This window comes from Mirounga angustirostris, unplaced genomic scaffold (genome assembly GCF_029215605.1).
Source record: "Mirounga angustirostris isolate CCGP_5_RB_7025 unplaced genomic scaffold, mMirAng1.0.hap1 SCAF_7, whole genome shotgun sequence".
Taxonomy (NCBI): Eukaryota; Metazoa; Chordata; class Mammalia; order Carnivora; family Phocidae; genus Mirounga; species Mirounga angustirostris.
This window is the reverse complement of record NW_026991715.1, coordinates 125,815,054-125,837,564: the sequence shown is the minus strand read 5'-3', so window position 1 is coordinate 125,837,564 and position 22,511 is coordinate 125,815,054. Positions and strand designations below refer to the sequence as shown.

At 39.7% G+C, this 22,511-nt stretch overlaps 1 protein-coding gene across 3 annotated transcripts in view; it reads right to left on the bottom strand.

Annotated features, from left to right (window-relative positions):
• RANBP3L (RAN binding protein 3 like) overlaps positions 1-22,511 on the bottom strand; it is a 291,046-nt gene that overhangs the window by 268,382 nt on the left and 153 nt on the right. The window contains exons 2-4 of one of the 3 annotated variants that reach the window (XM_045862295.3): positions 21,508-21,538; positions 19,119-19,178; positions 18,272-18,456 (exon numbers count right to left, since the gene is read on the bottom strand). The gene's annotated coding sequence lies outside the window, so the exon portion shown is untranslated. Of the gene's footprint in view, positions 1-18,271; positions 18,457-19,118; positions 19,179-21,507; positions 21,539-22,511 lie in introns of those variants that run through there. The other 2 variants (XM_064596791.1, XM_064596792.1) reach the window with 2 other exon arrangements.

Sequence of the window (22,511 nt, the reverse complement as noted above, 5' to 3'; positions counted from 1 at the left end):
ACCCTCACCTCTTCCTTTTTTTCTAGTTGAATTACTTGTATTTTTTTATTCAAATTCAATTTAGTTAATATATAGTGTATTATTAGTTTCAGGGGTAGAATTTAGTGATTCATCAGTTGCATAAAACACCCAGTGCTCATTACATCACGTGCCCTCCTTAATGCCCATCACCCAGCTACCCCATCCCCCACCCACCTCCCCTCTAGCAACCCTCAGTTTGTTTCTTAGAGTTAAGAGTCTCTTATGGTTTCCCTCCTTCTGTTTTATTTTATTTTTTCCTTCCTTTCCCCTATGATCATCTCTTTTGTTTCTTAAGCTCAACATATGACTGAAATTATACAGTATTTGTCTTGCTCTGATTGACCTATTTTACTTAGCATAGTACCCTCTAGTTCCATCCACATTGCTGCAAATGGCAAGATTTCATTCTTTTGATGGCTGAGTAATATTCCATTTTGTGTGTGTGTGTGTGTGTGTGTGTGTATAAAAAACACACCTTCCTTATCCATTCATCTGTCAGTGGACATCTGGGCTCTTTCCATGGTTTGGCTATTATGGACATTGCTGCTATAAACATTGGGGTGCAGGTGCCCCTTCGAATCATTATTTTTGTACCCTTTGGATAAGTAGTGCAATTGCTGAGGTGTAGAGCAAAACCCTTATAGATAAGGAGAATTCAGACCTCCAGCTTATTTTCCTGCAATAGTGCTCTTACCATGATCCTCTATTTCAATGACCGATGCTGTTTGCTGTGCCAATCCTCATACTATGTGAACACCTGCGTTCAATTTCTCTAGCTTCATCTTTTTTTACTCACTGCTGTAGCTAATTGCTTAAGAAATTAAGAACATCAAGGGCTTCTAGTGCCATTTTCTACATCCAACTTTAGCTTGGCTTTCAACACTGCTCCTCACTCCTTTGTCCATCTCTAGTTCCTTAGTAGAATTCATAACTTCAATCTCAGATGCTTACCTTTTAGTTTTCCTATGTCTTCATTTGTCCTCTTTCTTCCTGTGGTAGACATTTGTAAAGTTGTTTTTTTCTTTTTCCTAATATTGGAACCATCTATACACCTTCCTATGTTTGGGGAATTTCCCATTGTGGTAACAGACTTCTAAAATATCCTCCAAGATTCCTAGCCCCTGGTGTACACGTACCTCCCAGTTATTCAGACACTAACACTGCAAACTCCTAGTTAGTCGAATACTGATTTCAGGTGTAATTAAGTCCTCAAATCAGTTGACCTTAAAACAGGGAGATCATCCAGGTGAGTCTGACCTAATTACACTAGCCCTTTAAATCTGGGTCTAGAGATCAGAGACAGAATGCCAGAGAGATTTGAAGCATAAAAAGAGGGATTCAATGAGAGAGAAATTCTCCATTGCTGGCTTTGAAGATGGATGGGGGGGGGGGGGGGGGCGGTGTCACACAGCAAGGAATGCAGGCAGTCTCTTATCCCTGAGAGTGACCCTTAGCTGACAGCAAGGAACAGAGACCTCAGTATTACAACTACAGGGAACTAGATTTTCTACAACCTCATGAGTTTGGAGGAGGGCCCTAAGTTTTAGAGGAGAATGAAGTCTGACCAACACCTTGATTTGAGTTTTAGAAGACCCTAAGCAGAGAACCCAAGGCTTCTCGCTTACAGAAATATGAGCTAATAAATGAGTGTTGTTTTAAGCCACTAAATTTGTGGTAATTTGTTATGCATCAGAAAAAAAAACAAAAACTGCTACATCAGTAGGTGTAGGCATTCGGTTCAGGTGTTGCCTCTGTTAAAAACAAGACAACAGGCCCAAAGCGGAATAATTGTGCTAAGCCCCAGGTCACCAAACTGAGACTTCACTTTATTATAGTTTGGGCTCTCGCAGAAACGCAATCTAACTCAGTCAGTCAGGAATCACCTGATGAGCACTAGTTAGGTAATCTGTCTGCCAGAACCCTGCCACTCCCTAAAGGAAAGTAACTTCGCAATAACCAACCCGCTTTTTTTTGCTACATATAACTCCCTTGTTCCTGCTCCCTTCTGCCTATAAAAGTCTCTCATTTTGTACTGCTCCTCCAAACTCTTTTCTATCTCCTGGACCCCATGCTGCCCCATTTAAATCAATTTTTGCTCAAACTCTTAAAATGTTTAATATGCCTCGGTTTATCTTTCAACAGTTTTAGTATCAGAAGAGGGAACCGAGGAGACCCCAAGGGTCCCCAGGAGCAACAGAGCAACCAAACATAGATACCTGTGGAGTCCCTTGAGCTGGCTGCTTCCTTGCGTCTGGAGGTGGGCTGGCTGGGAAACCGGCCAGAGTCAGACTGGCTCCAACTTAGAAACTGGTCCAGGTGGAGCTGGGTGCAACTAGGAACCGGACTGGGTTCAGGGTGAGACCAGGTCTGACTTAGAAACTAGACTGGAGAAGCTTATGCTATGCCCCATGCCACCAAACTGAGCATTCTAGTTTGTGCTCTCTGAAAAGTGGAATCTTAGTCCATCAGGAATCACCTGATCGGCATTCGTTGGGTAATCCACCTGACAGAACCTGGCCGCTCCCTAAAGGAAAGAAACTTTGCAATAACCAACCTGCTTTCTGGCTTCACAGAACTTCTTTGCTCCTGCTCCCTTCTGCCCCTAAAAGTCTTTCATTTTGTACAGCTCCTTGGAGCTCCTTTCTGTCTGCTAGACTGAATGCTGCCCATTTGAGCAGATTTTTTCTCAAACTCTTAAAATTTTTAATATGCCTCAGTTTATCTTATCAGAGTATCTGCCATACTCAGGAGCCAATGGCCCCCTAAGTATAATGTTCTCGCTCCCCCAGTGGTGTTAGTGATTGCTGACGAAAATCAAGTCCCCCACATAGACATGGTTGCCATACAGCTGGCCCGCTAATAATAAACAGTAAGAGCCAATATTCCCTAGTCTTTGTCGTGAATAATCTGTGGCACTGAAACCCTTTGATTTTTCTCTTCATTCACTTGTTCAACAAACTTTCATTGACCACACCACATACTACTTTTTCCTAAGCATGACAATATAGTGGTTTAAAAAACTGGCAGGGTCCGGGCTCTGGCCTCACAGACTGTGGGAGCTTAAAACAAGTCCACAGATTTTTCACATTCTCCCCATCAATCCCTAGAATATGAGTGGCCTTAGTAACTCACTTCGAATTAACTGAATGCAGTAGAAATGCCCCTGAGTGACACAGTGATAAACGGCAATACAACTCCTCCATGGCTTTCTCTGGGACGCACGTTCTTGGACCCCAGTCATCATGCTATGAGGAAACCCAGGCCACACAGAGAGGTCACATATAGATGTTCTGGCCAACAGTCGCAGCTGAGGTTTCAGCTGATAGTCACTATCAACTACCAGACACTGGAGGTTTTGAGATGAGTCCAACTCCCATCCTTGTCTGCCTATAACCGAATAAGAGACTCAGTGATAATCACCCAGCTGAGTCTAGTCAACCCTCAGAACCATGAAAGAATAATAATAAATGACCTTTCTTGCTAGTTTCATGCCACAAAGTTTGAGATGATTTGTTTTGCGGCTATAGGTGAGTTTACAGACTAGTGAAGGAATGAACAGACATTAAACAATTATCAAAAAAATAAATAATTATAAGAGTACCATGAAACTCTCTTTCACTTGCTTACAAAATCTTACCCTACCCTAGCTCTTCTCTGCCCCTCTTCCTGGCTTCCCTGTCCTTCTTAATGGCATCACTGTCCTGATGAAAACCAAAGCTGAAAATCTGGGGGCCATCCTGACCCATTTTCTTCACACGCTTACTCAGTCAGTTCTCAAAACCTGTTGCTTCTATTTCCAAAAGTGCCTCCCAGCTGGCTCTGTCTTCACAATCTCACCACCACCAGAGCCCAGGGCAGGCCCTCAAAATCTTATCCCTGGTTTACTAAAATGACTTCTCGGGCCCTTCATGAGCCGCTGCTAACCTATGCTCTGGCTTGGCTTCCCACACACTTCTGTTATTGCATGCTACACTCCAGATAATCTAGACTTCTCAATATACTCTAAACAGATCCCCTTTTTGATGTCTCTGAGCTCTCTATCCCTCCACTGGATTTTTTTTTTTTTTTCCTAACCCACGTGTCCAAGGGTCTACCTCCTACGATTTTCCCAGGCTCCTCTGGCAACAACTGTCACTAGCCCTACGGCCAGCTAACAAAGACGGCGGTGGCTAGGATGGTTCGCGGCCCCCCGTCTCACACACCCGCAGTGAAGAGTTGTAGCTGAACACAAGGCTAGCTAGACACTGCCATTCCCATCCTTCTAATGCAGCTTGACACAATCACATGACTAAGTTCGGGCAAACAGAATGTAACAAGAAACAGCATGTGCCACGTCTGGGTGGTACCTTTAAAAGGAATAAGCATGCTCTCCCCTGGCCCCCTCCTTTTCTTGCTGGCAGGAATGTGGTAAGGGCTGGAGCCACCATCTTGGCCTTAGAGATGAAGCCACACGTTGAAAATGACAGAGATACCCCGAGAGCTCCAGACCGCCTGACTTTAGACAGAGAAATAAACCTCTATTTTGCTCTGCTGCTGAATTTGGGGTGGGGTTTTTTTGTCTATAGTCGCTTAGTCTATGCCCTATCTAATAGGCTAATAGCTAATCTTTATATTGAAAGTTTATTGCAGGGCAGACCCTGTGCATTATATCATTTAATCCTCACAATGATATTATATGGAAAATAGTATTAGAGATAAAGAAACTGAAGCTCAGAAAGGGTTTGCCAGTTGCCCAAGGCCACAGGGTGAGGGACAATGGAGTTAGAACTCAAGCCTCAGGCAGTTGACTTCAGAAACTATACTTTTAATCACTACTTATCCCTTGGCTTTGACCCACAGGCTTAAGGGCACAGACAGACCTCACTGAGGTTTGCCAAGTGTCCCCCATAAACACTTAGAAACATGCTTTGCGTGTAGTAGATACTCAACAAATGTTTGCTGGATGAATGATTGATTGGTTTTCAGGCTTTTTGAAAGTTCCTAAGTACAATAATAGGATTCAGTTAACTGTTTCTGCTTACCGGGCAGCCCAGCATCCCTATTTCATACAGAACACTCTCCCGGGTGCTTAACACCAGTTTCCTCCCTGAAGAATACCATATACTACGGCACTTTTGGTCCATGGCTTTACCCATCCTTCACAGTCAGGGGAGAGCCTATATGAGTGTAGCAGGCAGCTGGGGGAAGCATTCAGCTTGTTGCAGTCATCTGTATTTATTTACACAGCTGTCCTCCCCCTCATTCAAGCAGAAGACTCTGGCCCAGAAATCAGAGATGGAAATAAAATTAGGGGGCTTTTTGAAGACTGCTGTGCAGTATCCTGCATCCTAGGCTCTCAGCAGGGATGTGGGGTCCAGGGACTTTCAAAGTCTTCCTTTGTGCTGGGTTAAGGGTACTCGTACAAAGTGAATAGTGCTGGGAGCTTCAGGCTGTGGGAGAGGTTATTATAAAGTACTGACATCCTGCTGTGAGGCCTGAATGTGTTCCCTTCTTCAAGGCTGTTATCTGGAGCCCTTCGGTAGAAAAGGAATAGAACAGAACGCCTGAACTGTCCTACAGTTGCTTCCAGTCCTCCCCTGGGAAGACTTTGAGCAATAAACACAAATCAAGAGGAAACTAAAGAATAATTTTTTAAAGGATCTTCAAACAACCAGTCTTTATTTTTTCAAGTGGGGGCTACTAAAAGACGAAATTAGAGCCAACTTTCTTTCTAATTAAGTTCCATGGACCGCCCAAAATACAACATAGATGCTGTGATGAACATTAACAAACTCTTAAGTGGAGTGTGTTTGAACTTGGTAGCACAAAGATAGAGAATGATTTTTAAAACTAAAAAGAAAGAAAGAAAGACACGGAAAGAAAACCACACACACACACACAAAGAGACCATAAAAGCCTGATGTAATCATGACTTGCATTAGTTCTTTAGGTTATGCAATAAAGCTGAATTCCTTTCCATCAGCACATTCAAAAATAAATTCACTCTTTTGATTCCAGTAATGACATACAGTTAAGATTATTCTTTCTCTTCCTGTGGGCACCTGCCATATTAACAGCGATATAAAAGCATTATTTTGTTTCAGAGCATATGTCTGGGAATAAAGCCTCCTGCCCTGGAATTCCACAGAGTCATGTGTCACAGGGTGGAGCACAAGAGTTGGAGGGCTAAGGGGGATCTACACCTAGAGGAACGTGCAGATTAGGATGAGCTCGGGGATCCTTGAAGGAATACGTTCCTCCAAAAGACAGGTCCGTTTTAGTGCAGCCAGATCTCATGGGGTAGTAGAACAGGTGTAGGGTAGATAATTAGCCCTGGATCATTCTAGCTTCAAGTTTAGCAAATCAGAAAAGGTGCTGGGTCTTCCTCTCCCAGTTTTAGATCCATAGCAGTAATCCCGTAGACACCGTCAAGTCTAGAAAACACCTCATGCAGAGGGAACTAGGCACGCAGGTTGGCATCACTTTGGGGTTACTTAATCGGAGATGAGAGTCAGACAGAGCCAAACCGGGTGCCAAGAAAGGTAGGTGATGCTGTCCTAGAACAAGTCCCACTGGGGAAAGTTGAGCTCGGTGTGAAATGGCAGCTGGAAGCCATTGAAGTTTGAATTGAGGATAATTTGTGAGATGATATTAAAGATCATTTCAAATCATTTTAATGAATTTAAAAAAATCAAGGGAGAAATTTATCTTTATCATTTCTCTCATGTTTATGTTGGGGTGAGAGAATATTTCAAAATAAATAGTGTAGGGGATTTGTCAAAGGTAAGAAAGTCTTTGCCTATGGAATGAACCGAGCTAGAAGATGAAGGTGTCTGCATCACTTCTTAACATCTCTGTGTATTATGTCTCTCGTCTTAAAAAGGGGGTTAATAATTTACTCCTACCAGCATCAAATTATTAGAAGGGAAATTTCAGTTTCCTTTCCCATGGCGGGGGGGTGGGGGGTGTGTGTGTAAATTTTAAGGCGTCTTTCCAACCCTTTACTCACTCCTTCTTGTCTTCTGACAAATTTGGGAAGAATAAAATCGACCTTCTTGATTCATTCCTTCTTTTTTTTTTTTTTTTGGAAGTGAGCAGACTACAAGGAGCACTGGTTCCAAATGCTCCTACCTAAGAAGGTTACCTCTGACTCAAAGTATCTGCCTAACTCTGAGGTTCAGCTCACAAGCCTGTTTAGAAGTATACTTAGCTATCCAGCTCAGCCTTGGTCTCTAATAAAGGTTGTATTTTTATTTCCCATCTGCCTAACTCTTTACCTTTTTTCTCAATTTGTTCAAAACATGGACAGAGAAGAGAAATGCTATATTTTGAGCTCCTGGGAAATCCCAATAAAATAATTAGATATTGGAATATGTAAGCTGATTTTAAAGTATACATGGAAATAAGCAAGAATAGCTGAGACAATTGTGAAAAACAAGAGTAGTAAAAAAGAAAAGGGTTTTATATTATAAAGCTACAGTAATTAAAACTGTGGTATTGTCACATTGAATATGCAGACAGATCAATGGATCAGAGCAGAAAGGCAGGAAATATATGTGGAAATTTAGTAGTTATAAAGATGGCATTTTAAATCAATGGAGAAAAGAAAGATTATTTAATAAGTTGTGTTGGGACAGCCATATGGAAAAAAAATAATTTCAGGTAGATTAAATAAATTCAAAGAACAAAATAATAAAAATTCAAGAAGAAATCATTGCAGTTTTTTATAATCCTTCAGTGGGGAAAATTTTTCTAAGTACCATAAAAACCTCCCATAAGCCACAAAGGGAAAGATTGATCATTTCAATTTTATAAAAATCAGAATTTATGTATAGCAAAATCCATAATAACCATAATCAAAAGATAAATGACAAACTGGTCAAAATATTAGAAATTTAAATCACAGAAGAAAAGCCAAAATTTCCTAATACATGCATTCTATAAATTGGCAAGAAAAGACTAACAACTAATTAGATAAAAAGGAAAAAAAATATGAAATGATTCTTAAATATATGAAAAAACACCCAGTATCATTAATCAGAAGAAACATATAATAACTCTACAATGACTTGTCATTTTTTTGCCCATTAAATTGGCAAAAATAAAAATCTATATAGAACAGTACATGGAGAACCAGCACCATCGATACAACGTTGGTAGGAGTTATGAACTGATAATCCTCTACCAAGAGTACTTTGATCATATCAATTACAAATGTACATACACTTTTACCCAGAAATTCCTCTTCTAGAATTGTATTCTTTCAATATATTGCACATGTGTAAAATGACATATACAAGGTATTCACAGCAGCACTGTTTATAGGAGCAAAAGATTGAAAACCATCTAAATATTCATTATCAGGGAACTGATTATATAAATTATGATAGATCTCATTAGAATATAACCTCTATGAGGGAAAGAATTTGTTTTTTTTCATTAATATATCAGAGCTTAGAAAAGTGCTTCACATATAGTATGTTTTCAATAAATATTTGTTGAGTATATATATATGTATATATATATATATACATATATATATACACACAATAGAATTCTAAGAAGTAAAAGAGAATGAAGAATTTTTTTAAATATAGGTATGGAGTGATGTCCAAAATATATTAGTCAGGGAAAAATAGGAAGGAGAGAAACAATGTGTATTATACACTATTTTTTGTGTGTATAGTATATGTATTTGCTTATATGTGCACAAATATTTCTATTTTTGGGTAGTCAATCTTTTCCTCATTTACCATATTTTCAGCAACTTTTCTGAGGTATAATTGCTATATATATATAATTGCTCAATCAGTAGAGCAGGCCTCTCTTGATCTCAGGGTGGTGAGTTCAAGCCCCATGTTGGGTTTACCCAAAAAATTTATTTAATTTAATTTAAAAAATAAATATGTGTATAAATAAACATCTCTATAAGGATATAAAGGAAACTAAAGACATTGATTGCCTCTAGAGAAGGAAATGAACAATCAAGGCTAGGATTGGGTATGAGTAATGAAACATTTCATAATAAAACATTTTATGTCTTTACATTTTCAACCATGTGAATATGTTCACTATTCAAAAGATAAATAAGTAAAATTGAAGATATTAAGAAATAAGAGTAGTTCACTATCTTGGTTGTGGTAATGGTTTCATGGGTGTATACATATGTCAAAATGTATCCAATTGTATCTTTTTAATATGTAGTTTATTGTGTATCAATTGTAATTCAGCAAAGCTTCTAAAAAATGGTACATGAGGACAAGATTGACTATTCAATAAATGGTTTTGGAATATTCATTATCATTTTAGGAGAACAAATTAAAGCTATTGACCTTAAAGGTAAAACAGCCAGTTATTTTACCACCAAAATGGATTTATTTGGGAAGAACATGTAAGCCATGGCAAACCATAGGCAAGTCCGAGGTAAAAGGAGAAGAAAGTTACTTTACAGAGAAAAAGCGAAGGTTGGGAGGTGCTGTTTTGAATGGAAGTCCATTAGAAGAAAGCCAAAGTCTAGGGTGGTGACAGTTTCTCATTGGCTGAGCTTGTTGCTGGGTGAAGAGAAATTTTTTTTCCTTCTGCTGGAGTTGGAAAGAAAGGAGGCCTCTTCCTGTTGGGGTCTGCAACTGACAACAAGTGGTAGGGCATGAGAGCTCGTTCTCTGGGCCTCCCAACTCCGTTTTCAGTGAGGTTTCCTTTATTCTGTTTCACACATCATACCAGACATAAAAACAAATTCCAATGGGATTAAAGTGCTAGATAAAAAACAAAACAAAAACCATATTAAAATGTTGGAAGACAACATTGGAGAATATAGTACAGTACTTTTATAACTTTGGAGTGGGGAAGATCTTTCCAAGAAATACTCAAAACCTGGAAGCTGTAGAGAAAAAAGTAAAAATAGTAGACTGTACTACCTAAAATTTAAAACCTCAGAGGAGAAAAGATACTGTGAACAAAAATAATGTCATTGACCAAATTCCCAAGGTACCCAGTAGAAGATGATTATACTATCTCTAAGTCATGTGATGCCAAGAAGTGAGAAGTATATGGAAAGAATGCTAAGACACAGATTCAGAGACACCAGAGTTTCTCCACCTCTCTGCACCATTGTCCCCATTGGTGGTATAATAAAGTCTCTCCTCAAAATAAAATAAAAATTGTAAGTACATAAATAAACTGCAAAAGATTACAAAGGGAGGGCGCCTGGGTGGCTCAGTTGGTTAAGCGACTGCCTTCGGCTCAGGTCATGATCCTGGAGTCCTGGGATTGAGTCCCACGTCGGGCTCCCCTGCTCAGCGGGGAGTCTGCTTCTCCCTCTCCTGCTCCCCCCCTTGTGCTCTCATTCTCTATCTCATTCTCTCTCTCAAATAAATAAATAAAATCTTTAAAAAAAAAAAAAAGATTACAAAGGGAACCAATTATATTGAAATACAATTATATGTATTTGTGCTTCTTTACCAACAAAAAGAAGACATAGTATCTGGTCTAATAACTATGCAATTTTGAAATCGTGAGGAGCATAGATAACATTTTAAGATATCTGAAATCATTGTAGGGCAATGTGATAATATCTGTGTTTACTTTTGGTATCAAAGTCGGGGTACAACTGATACGAATGTGATCTGTTGCCTACATTCATAATTGAAGAAACTGCTGAATTTCAATTCAAAGTTAATGAAAATAAAGATGTGATTTTTTTTCTTCCCATCCAAGTTCACAGATCCCTGGGTTCTATCCCCAGAAGACCCTTTGGAAGGCTCTTCAAACCCTAGGTTCAGAATTCCAGCGAAAAGACCTTGACATAACTGTAAAAGATAAAGAAATGCAGAGTCCAATCAAGTGCTCTAGCTCCCCTACGGTAGCTTAAAGACTCCAGCCTGACTTGAGTGTTAGATAAAGAAACTCAGCCCCTGGGAGTTGAGTTATGTGACCACCCTACCCTCTACCCTCTAAACTCATGAGGGAGAGACTCTAAAGAGCACCTCAGCATGGCAGTCGAGGGTTGAGAAGCTACGCCGTGATGTCTGCAGTTTCAATATCATACCCTGCCAAGATTTCTGGTCAGTGTGCAACACTGATTAGCTTGAAATGTATAGCTGCAAACATAATTCCAAAATATTCCTTTGGGAAAGCAACCTTGAACTTATTTGGATGACAGATTATTTGGACTCTACACTTGTGTTAAGTTGGTTTGTTGTTGTTGTTGTTGTTGTTTTAGAGAGGGAGGGTGAGGGGCAGCGGGAGAGGGAGACAGAATCCCAAGCAGACTCCATACCCAGCACAGAGGCTGGATGCGGGGCTCTATCTCACCACCCTGAGATCTTGACCTGAGCTGAAATCAAGATTCGCACACTTAACCAACTGAGCCACCCAGGAGCCCTGATATACCTGTGTTAAGTTTTTGGTTTTTTTAAAAGATTTTTATTTGTCAGAGAGAGAGCACAAGCAGGGAGAGAGGCAGGCAGAGCAGGCAGAGGGAGAAGCAGGGAGACCTATATGGGACTCGATCCCACCCTGGGATCATGACCTGAGCCCAAGGCAGGTGCTTAAATGACTGAGCCACCCAGGTGCCCCTACTTGTGTTAAGTTTGGAAAAAATTTGTGACTATATGATATTGTAAGTATTTGTAATGTTTAAGGTAATTTAGTATATTAGACAACACTTCTGTTTTTTCCTCCCTTACCTCACTGTCTCTCTTCCGATTTCTCCATATGTTTTCCATTTCTAGACACTGGAGAGCCCACAGGGCCAGTCCTTGATTATCTTTTCTCTAGCTACATTCACACTCCTGGAGATGACATCTGTTGAAATGTACAATAGCTTTAAGCCCTATCTAGATGTTGATTATACCAAATTTAATCTCAAGCCAGACCTTTCCCCTGAATTCCTTCTTTTATATCTAACAGCCTATTCAACATCTCCATTTGATTATCTCAAGTTTTGATTTCTTGCCCTGACCACACCCCACAGAAATCTATTCTGGATCTTCCCCAAATCAGTCAATTACGACTACAGTCTTCCAGTTTCTCAGGCCAAAAACCTTGGTGTCATCCTTTTTGAAGCATTAAATGCTTGTAAAAATTTGGCTAACCATATGAGGCAGAATAATAGAGATTCCATTAGATATAATTCTAGCCTTTGTAGTAGTGTTTGGTGTACTAGCACATATAATGTTAAACAAAATAACCTCAACTATTCAATTCTTAGTTATTCCATTCCATTTCAGTTATGAATCTTCTCTGTCTTCATGCACTCTCACGCACTCTCTTGGCATGTTTATACAGAACTGAAGCTCTTAATTCCATGTGTGTGACAAGTTCCAAATGTGGAGTTCCATCTTTCTCTCTCTCTCAGATGCCATTGCCGCCTGGACAGCTCCATTTGGAGATCTGAGAGGATCCAAAATAGGACTCTTCGTTCACTTACACCTACCCTGAACCTTAGGCTCTCCACCCTGTTTCAGTTAAACTCTAATTACCTGCTTACTCAAGCCTAAAACCTTAGTTCCCTCCTTCACTACTCTCTTTCTTTCATACCCTTTGTCCAATTTGTCATTAAATCCTGACAGTTCTTCTTTCAAGATACATCCCCAAATGGGACCACGTCTCAGCACCTCTCTGGTCAGTGACCTTAATCTAAGCCACCATCATCTCTCATTGGGCTCTTCCAGTAGCTTTCTAACTAGTCTCCATACTGCTAACCACTCTCCATGTAGCAGCCAGAGTCAGCCTTTTTAAAGGCATTCCACTCCTCTGCATGGAGCTAAGCCCTACAATGGCTTCCTATCCCACTCAGCGTGAGGTCCAAAGCCCTTTCCAGAAGCAATGAGCAATTATTTGTACAGGGTCTGTCTCCTCCCAACCAGAACGTAAGCTCCATGAGAGCCAAAACTCTTCTCCTTTTTTCACAACTTTATAGTGCTGGGCACCGAGTAGGGACTCAATTAATGTTTGTTGCATGAAGAGTGAACAAGCATCTGAATGGGAGAGAAGGCTGAGAATGTGAGGCAGTGTAGAAAGGCAACACTAAGAACTTTATTTATTTTACTCTTTTGTGAAGAGAAGATATTTTGAGGACCCAAGTCTTTAAACATTTTAAAGAGAAAAAAATTTATTTAAATGTGTCAACAAGAGCAAGCTCAATACAAGACTGAAGGGGCACTAGAATAAGAGAAAAAATCTGTAGGGCCCATGCTGGTGGAGCTGAGGAATCTGAAAATGTTACATCAACCTCAAGAGAAAGATCAGGAAGGAGCCTTCTTCCAGTCTACACAGTCTTTGTAATGAGAAACAAAATCCCAGCTTTGGCCATAGCGTGTCTCTATCCTTTTGACGATTATCTGTGCCCTTGTCCACTCTCTCATTTGTTCTTTTCCTCTTTCTCACCCTAATCACACAAATCACATCAGGCAGTCAATGTGAATTTTAAAATCTCTAGACAGGGGCACCTGGGTGGCTCAGTCCTTAAGCGTCTGCCTTCGGCTCAGGTCCTGATCACAGGATCCTGGGATAGAGCCCCAAATCAGTCTCCCTGCTCAGCAGGAAGGCTGCTTCTCCTTCTCCCACTCCCCTTGCTTGTGTTCCCTTTCTCACTTTCTCTCTCTCTCTGTCAAATAAATAAATAAAATCTTAAAAAATAAAAATAAAATCTCTAGACAGCTCTCAGCAGCTCAAGACAAGCCTGTAGGAAGGAGCTTCTTCCATAAAGCCCAATATCTCAAAGACTGCAATCTCATCAAGAAGACCCAAGAAAACAGTTCTAAAAGGCCAGCAAGGAAGCAATGAATTCTCTATGATAAGAAGTTGGGAAAACCAGATATTCCTGGTGGATAAAAGGAATGTCAGAAGGGTAGCTCCAGGATTGACAATAAATGCCTTCTGGAATAGGGGCAGTCCCAGGAAGAGTAAGATTTGCCAGTGCTGGGCTAATGGTGATGAGTCCGAAGTAAAAACTGCAAAGGGTAGTTAACCTGGGGTAAATTTACCCCTCAGCATGCCTCCTTTCTCTAATCCCATCCCCATACATTTTAACCCACAAGGCTGGAATTAGATTGGAACCACATTTTAATCACTAAACTACTCCAGAACAACAGGTTTCACCTGGTGGCTGCATTGTCCAGAAGAATTTGAACACAGAACCAACAGAAAAAATTCTGAGTCCTGTCAGATTTAGTGGAGGAAAGACACAAGTATAAGCAGCCCTAGAGGAAGGGGAAACGTCAGCCACTATGTCAAGGGCATGAGGAGTGAATTCTATCTTATATATTACATTTGAAAAACATAGTAGACATCTAAAAAGGGACTCCAACAAATTACCTGATAAAATTATTCACTCTCTTCTACATCTGGTGAAAGCTGCATTTTTCTAATTTTTTCTGTCTGCTTCGTAAATGTTAGCAATGTTTATTCCTGGGTGAATCTGTTGCCACCAAGACACATCTTCCACTAATGGAATAGAGAACCAAGATTTTGACCAGAGTGTGGATTGGGGTGAGATTGGGGAATGAGAAGGCATTCTGTCTCTGCTGATGGAGATCCTGGAATATGGAAGAGTGTTGGCCACCAGGGGGTCACTCCTATGGTGTCTGTTACATATGGATATATTCCTTTTGGCTCGTGAAGATTGGGTAGTTCTTGGAAGGTCTTAGGGACTGATTTTGTTGGTGGTAATGGTATTGCTTGTTATACCAGATTCTAGAAAAAAAGACTTTAGCATTCTACAAAATGCATTAGTGTAAAACTCTCTTTGATTTTGAAAGTCACACCTAGACTTTTTTTCAACCTAAGAAATGCTCCGACTGCGTTGTCAAGAACTCCAGGTATGCAAGTTATTTCTTCTTTCATCCCACCTTTCTGCCTGTCCAAAATATGGTATACTCTATCTCTTTGGTCTTTTCTATATCCTTTAGCCATGTATTAAGAGCCCATCTGGAGTCCTTGCTGGTCCCCTCATACCACTCTGTGTCTTTGTTCCACCTGGAATGACTCTCCCAAGCTATTCCTAACTGTGGGAGAAACCTCATTTTCAGAGTTCCTTCTGAAATGCTGTCTCTTCCATGAAACTCTTTTTCCCTACAACTGGAATTAATCCCCATCCTGTCTAAAGAAATTCATTTTAAATCTCTCATCAGGTTTTATTTTGTCATATATTTCATTGCCCGTTCGCTTTCCCCTACTGTATTGTAATAACCTTGAGGACTGCAACCATTTTGGCCCTCTCTGTGTGTCCCACCTTCCCTCCAGTGCCTTTAAACATGGTGGGAATTTGTAGAACTCTGAGGGCAGTATTTTCATTGGGAATGTTAGTTCCGGCAAAGAGGACTTGTGTGGCCTTTAAGTGCCCGAGCTTTGGATGTGAGTGGCCTGGGGTGGAAACCCAGTACAACCACTTAACCAGCTTATGACCTTGGCTAGTTGCTAATTCTCTCTGAACCTCAATTCCTTCATTGGTAAAGTGGGAATAATAAAACTTAGCGACAATAGGGTTGTTGTGACAAGTAAATGAAGCAAATGTAAAGCACTTGGCACAGTGCCTGGCATGTAGAAAAGACTCAACTAATGGTAGCTATTTTTATTAGTAGTAGTATTACCACTAGCAGAGACCGAATATTCTCACCTTACATTAATCTATTTAAATAAATTGGGAGATAATGGGCTAGAGAAGAGATTTTGCCAGCTCTGCCAATTCCAAGGACTCCTCTATAAAGAACAAAAACTCCTCTATAAAGAATAACCATTTCATAACAGTGCTGCCCAATATAAATAGAATGTGAGTCACATGTGTAACTTAAAATTTTCTACTAGTCACATTAAAAGAAACAAAAAGAACAGATAAATTGATTTTAGTATGTTTAATATATTTTATTTAACCCAATACCTAAAATTTTATCATTACAGTGTGTAATTAATATAATTATTAATGAGATACTTTACTATTTTTTGGATCAAGTTTTCAAAACTCAGTGTATAGTTTACCCTTACAGCACATCTCAGTTTGCACTAACTGCATTCAAGGGCTCAATAGCTATATGTAGCTGGTGGCTTCCATATTGGAAAACACAGATTTATAATATTGGATTTTACAACATTGGCCTCATGAATGAATCAAATCACACAAAGCTTTCACTGAATGTAATTGGGATTATAGGACAACATGTTTCTCTGAAAATGACTGGAACTGAGAGTGAACACTGGGTTCTAGTCTTGACTCTGATTTTCACTTGGTTGATTTGGGGCAAACCATTTGTTTTGCTGTGCTTCATTTCTCACATCTGTCCCGGGGCTTAGCTAGGTCACAAGGCCATAAAAAATATGACCAGCCCCTCAGTCCAGTCTGTCTCATCACCACTCAACCCCCTAGACCTAAGCCTGAGACCTGAAACACATAAGCCCACACATCTTACGTATCATGGAATTTACTAGAATGAGTCAGCCTCTTTAAGATTTATTAATTGAGGCATCACTAAAACTCGGGTTCTTAAAGTTTATGTCTTTTGTTTTTTCCTCGGAGGTTATTCCAGCTCATGAGAGCGTTATTCTTAGAATTTGAGTACTTTGAGTTACCCGATCCGGTCATTTGCATATCTGACCCCGGGAACCCACTCGGGGCCCAGATGCTGGCAGTGGAGGGGAGGAAAGGGGAAGGGGAAGGGGAAGCCAGAGGAAGGGCAAACCTAATGGCTTATCCTTGATGTGCCACATTGCTGTTGGTTTCATCACAGAGATTTTATTTGAGCAAAGGGTTAAAAATATTTTCGAAACACATTGCTTGTCTCACCTTTCATTTGGAGGGGAGGGCCACAATATTTGCCAAGGTTTACACACCCCGAACCCAGTTTTGATGTATTTTTCTCCAACGCCATATTATCTCCCTTCATTTCACCTGTGGATATTAAGAGTTTTTTTTTTTTTTTTTTTTTTTAAGAACTGACTGGACTTAATGCAGTTCTAATAGAAACACCTTTTCACAACTGAGACCAGCTGACAGGAATGAACTGGTCACCCTGAGTTCCTTTCACTTCAGCAGGTGTGATCTTGTGTGAGGAAGCAGCTGGGTGAGGAAGGAGGCTTGCCTTCGCCTCTTCTGTGACCCATAGGTGAACTGTCTCACCAGGTGACAACAGTTCCCCTGCCTGGCCGAGGAAAATGGCATCCATGAGCATTCCGGTGGCTTTCTTCCCTGGTCATTCTACTCAGAATCAATCCATAGACACAGCATTAGCAGAAGATAGACTTTGACTCAGGCGCACAGCACTAATCTTGAATGTATGTTTTAAAGCATAAAATAACTTTATTTTGACCTTACCCCAGATTGCTATAACAGCATCCAGTGACCAAAAGTGATTTCAGCAGCTAAGGTTGATTTGTGTTCAGGCCCAGACAGTTTCCACCATTCACCCTGTTTTCTCAACTCAAAGCTGCATTTTCTCTTGCTTAAGAAATTTGCATATTTTCTCAGTGCCTGTTTCTGACTCACAATAAACAATGCCCAGACTTCCTGCCAAAAAAATGTCCAAACGCGAAATAGTTGCTGTAATAGTCGTTTTTGTGATGGCAACTTTGAGCTCTGTGCTTTTAAATTATAATTACTTTCTTTTCCTTACAAAAGATGTGTATCTCTCTTGATTGCTGTAATTATGATTCTATACCAGCAAACAGTTATAAAAGATTCATGTCATCGCTGTGCTTCATAAAACCCGTGCCCTTCAATGAGCTTCCTTTGGTGACTGTTTATGTGTTTGTGTTTAATTTGTGGCAGAGAAATCTAATGAGAAGCCATTAATCATTGAGAGCATATAAAAATTTGTGTCTTTAACTAAATAGGCAGAAGTGGATAAGGCAAGCCCATTTTCAGCATGACACGATCTAGAATCATAGAATGTTAATAGGGAAAGCAACCTGAGAAAAATAATGTAGTCCAACCTCATCCTACAGATGACATTCAAAATTGGGAGGGGAGAAACATGTGGTTTAGTGACTGAAAACACATGGGAGCAAGAATGGGGGACCCAAGTTCTAAATCTGGACCTGGCCCTAAGGAACAATGGCAGAGGTCAACCTGACTTCATCATTCATCCTTGTTTTCAAGGACGATGGATAGAATCCATGGATTGATGACGTGCCTCAGGGCCTACCTGAGGAAGAGAAAAGGGGGACACTGAAATAGACCAGGACACCCACCTCCCACTCATTCAATTAGAGTTGCCCCACTTGGATCTATTTTACATTGTAATGACTGAAAAAGAAATTCATTGGCTTTTTTCCCTACCTTTTAAAGTTTGATGTTAATTGATGTCCTTTCTCCAAGTTTTAGGATTAGAGATGGATCGATGTAATCTCTTATATGTGTGGCCGTGTTGTCATTTATTCATGCAGCAACTCTTCACTGAGGACCTTCTGTACTGAGTATGCAGTGGTTGTATACGCAGGCTCTGCTCTCAAAGAGCCCACAGTCTAGAAAGGGAAAGTTGCGGAACAGAGTGGTGATCACTCTAGAGAGTTAAGCCTAGGGAGCCCTGGGAACACATAGGAGGCAATCAACTTTTCAAGGATTGGAGGATGACGAGGAGGGTGGGGAGGAGGGTGAGGAGAAGTTTAGGATTGACTTTCCGGAAGAAATAACAGATGGTAGGCCTTCCTTTTAATGTTCTTTACTTTCTTTTCTATTTATCTTTAATAAAACCTACAAGGAACTTCTTTTGGAAAAAGATGAGGAACTAAAGTTCTTTCTTTTTTCTTTTTTAAAATATTTTATTATTTTTTTAAAGTTGGCTCCACACCCAACATGGGGTTCAAACTCACAACTCCAAGATCAAGAGTTGCATGCTCTACCAACTGAGTGAGCTAGGCACCCCAAGAAACTAAATTTTCAGAATTGTGAACTCTTGTCCCTTGCTGACTGTAATCCTGGGCATACTGCTTAATCCCTATGAAACTCCATATCAACATCTGGATATACAGGACTAATAATAATAGGATGTATCTTAAAGCATTGTCACAAAGATTAAATTAGATAACATGCATAAGAGTCCTTATAAAACTATGAAGCATTATATAAATGTTCACTATTATTATTGCTAGCACTCAGCCAAAGACTTTAATTCCAATTAACTTACATGATTTTTCTCAACTAAACCAAGATTCTGGTCCTTCAGAGGTTTGGCAACTGGGAGCAACTAGGAAAAAAGTCATTTCACAATATGTCACAATTAATAGCAACAGCAATTGTGAAATCTTCACTAAAAAGTGGATCATCTTAGTTTTAGGATGAAGAAATGTGTTCAATTTTTAAACCACCATTATATCCAGTTCTTAGCTAACTTGTGATCAAATGGGTGGTGTAATTTCTCACCATGAGCGAGTCTATTTAGAGGGCTCCTCTTGTTCTTCTTCCCCCTTATGTTGGGATTCTCTAGGCCTCTGCCCTTGCTCAAACCACTTTCAAAGGTCCAAACATTCAAGTATGTTCAAGGAAACGAAAACTAAAGTGGGCAGACCAGTGACGTGGGAAGTACACACCTCACCTAAGGTAAGAGGTCTCAGTCAATAACCACCTATCCCTGGAAGGGCCTCAATTTTGTGAGATTGTCTGTATTTTTCAACTGAAACTATTCCTTTTAATGTGGGTGTGAACTCTCCCAACTGGTAAATGCTTCTCCTCCCCTCCACTTCCTAACTCAAGTCTTCTTCACTTAAAGGATTTGCAACACCCCCAAATTTAAAATCACTCCTGTGCTTAAATCCTGTGCCTCCGTCTTGCCTGGGAGTAGAGTTCAAGTTCTTTAATTTAGTGTTTTGGATCCTCTGTACATACAATGTGAAACCAGCTCTCCTTCGGGGAGCTTTCAGCCTCGTAGAGAGACCTGGTAAACAGGCCCCAACACAGAGTTCCCATAACTCCCTGTGGGGTTCTCCCCTTGCCCACTGCCTAATAATTACAGATGTGTGTTTGTGGGCTCCTTGAGGAAAGGGACTGGTGTTTAGAGCACAATACTTGCTCAAGGTTTGTTGAATGAATGAATGAATGAATGAATATGATAAAGGTTAATCATAACCCATCCCTAGAGGTGGGTTTTTCAGGCTTCATCTGGGTTTAAAATAAACCCAGTCAGCTAAAAAATCCAACTAACCAGAATTCACCACAGATTTTTTTGTTGTTTTGCTTTTTACATTCAAGCCTAAGAAAGAAAAAATTCAAGACAAAATGAAAGACCAACTACCACAAGTTCTACTTCTACTGTAACTACAACTCTAACATTTCCATTCAGGTTAAATCAGTTCCCGTTCATGTCTTCACATTGTATAATTTCTAAACTATAGGAGAGTTGACACTCCGTATGATGATCCTAAAATGTAAGCTATTTGAATAAAGAATGACAAAATCTCTCATGAAACATGAAATTAAAAATAAAAGTAGAAAACATTTGGTAAAGGTTAAAATATTTTCTAATCCATTTTCTTCTTCTAATTCCAGAATGCCCTTATCATGAATGCTGAAATTTAATTGTTCTGTACTCTGTTAACAGCACTTACTCGTTAATCATGATCCTTCATACTTCAGACTAATGAATGGAAACAGTCCCTTTAAGAATACATTAGATTTGGTGGTTGTTACAGTGACTTTTTTTCTCCAAAAATAAACAAGAATGTACGTACGGCATACTTTATAATAGTATGTTCACAGAGGATTCTTGGAAGATTTTTCAAAAGTAGCAGTGTTTGCCCCATGTGATTTTTTTTTTTTTTCCCACTCTCGAATACCAAAATTAATATGATTCCCTGGCTCTGTGTCTCCTACCTAGAGTAGCTTCAAATGAAATCGGCCTATAGAGGCTTGTTCATAATTTCTTGATCTTTCACTTATTTCGTATTTCTATGAAGGAAAAAATGTGTTAACGCTTAAGGGTCTTACTTATGAAGTAAGGGAAAAGGTAGAGATGTGTGCTGAGTAAACCTAGGTTGCCCCAAGGGCATTATTGTTATAGCTTTCCCAAAGAGAAAGTGGTGCTTAAAAGAAGTAATTCCCAATCTTTCCCCCCAGACTAAAACCTTGTAATTCAGATGAACTCTGAACTGAGACTCTTGGCCTCTCATTTTCTCATTAGGTTTTATTACAGCCAACAAAACTTTCAGCGGTGAATTACTTCCCTTCTCAAGGGTACACCAGACTCCCAGAATGTCTGCGCAAACTAAAATAATGAAATGGTTTTAAACCAAGCCTTAGGGATTAGAAAAAAGGCAAAAAGAACGGGCAATAGGGCCTTCTCATCTCTATGCTAACCAAAGTGTGGTTTTTCTAGTCCTTTTTCTTGCCTATGAAAAAACAGAATTTAAAAACAGAAACGCCACTTGGCTTGAAACTCCATTTAAAATCACTTAAAGATTTCTTTCTTAAGCTCTCTTAAAATACAAGTCACTTCCACAAGAAATATGGACAAATTAGTCTTAAACACATGGCTCAGATAGTACTTCGGGCAGTAAATAAATGCTTTCAAATGTACTCACGGCGTTAAGAAATGGTATCTGCTCCACGCACCTAGGCCAGAAACACCAACATAAAAAGAAAGAATTTTCTTTTAACACAGAAGGTTGAAAAGCATTTTGTTTCATACTTTTACATTACGCCATCCATTAATAAGGGCTATTTAATGTTTACTACGTATCAAGCATAGGACTGGTTCTTGCCCTCAAAGAACTTGTAATTCACTTGAGAAGCCAAAGCTTAACATGATTTTAAAAAGACAGGATTAGCGGAAGACAGCGTGTAATTAAGTGTTAACCAATGTGGCCCAGATGCTAAGTGACCTAGGAGATCACAGGAAGAGAAAAGATTCCTGAGGGCTGGGACTGTCAAGAGTATATATTTTCAGTAAACTCTTAAAATTACGCCAAATTTAAAAGTTGTTATGATTTGTTAAACAAATGCTGCTCGTTTGTCATTTTAAATCATGTACATGATTCACCATTGCTTTCCAACCAGTTGGGAAGGGCACACAATGAAATGGTTGAAGAAGGCGGGAGACATGTCTTTAGACTTTCCCTCGGTTTGTTAATGAGGGAAAAAAACACCTTCCTGTCGGATGACAGACCCAAGAACTAAGCAGATTTTGCATGGAGAATACGAGATTTAATGAACAGGAACACAGAACTCTGGCTATAATTTTTGGTATGGGTTTTTGTTTCAAACTTTGTTCTTCATGCTAAACAAGTTCTAAGTTTCGGAGCTGAGTCAGGCTTAAAAAAAATTTTTTTTTTCATTTTTAAAAATCTATTTCCACTATCTATTTTCCTTTCGAAGAAAAGTGGGCTAAAAGTGCAATGAGAATTTTCTAATTCCTAAAAACAATGGCGTGAGGGCTGTGGGGGGCGGGAGATATTTAGCATCCTTTAAAATTGAAGCATCTACCTGTACAGCAACTTATCTTTCGAAATCACAAACCTTCAAGTGTGCATTTACACTCGTGGGTCTTAAAATGCTTTTTACTTCATAGCTCAGCAAAGATCCTGGT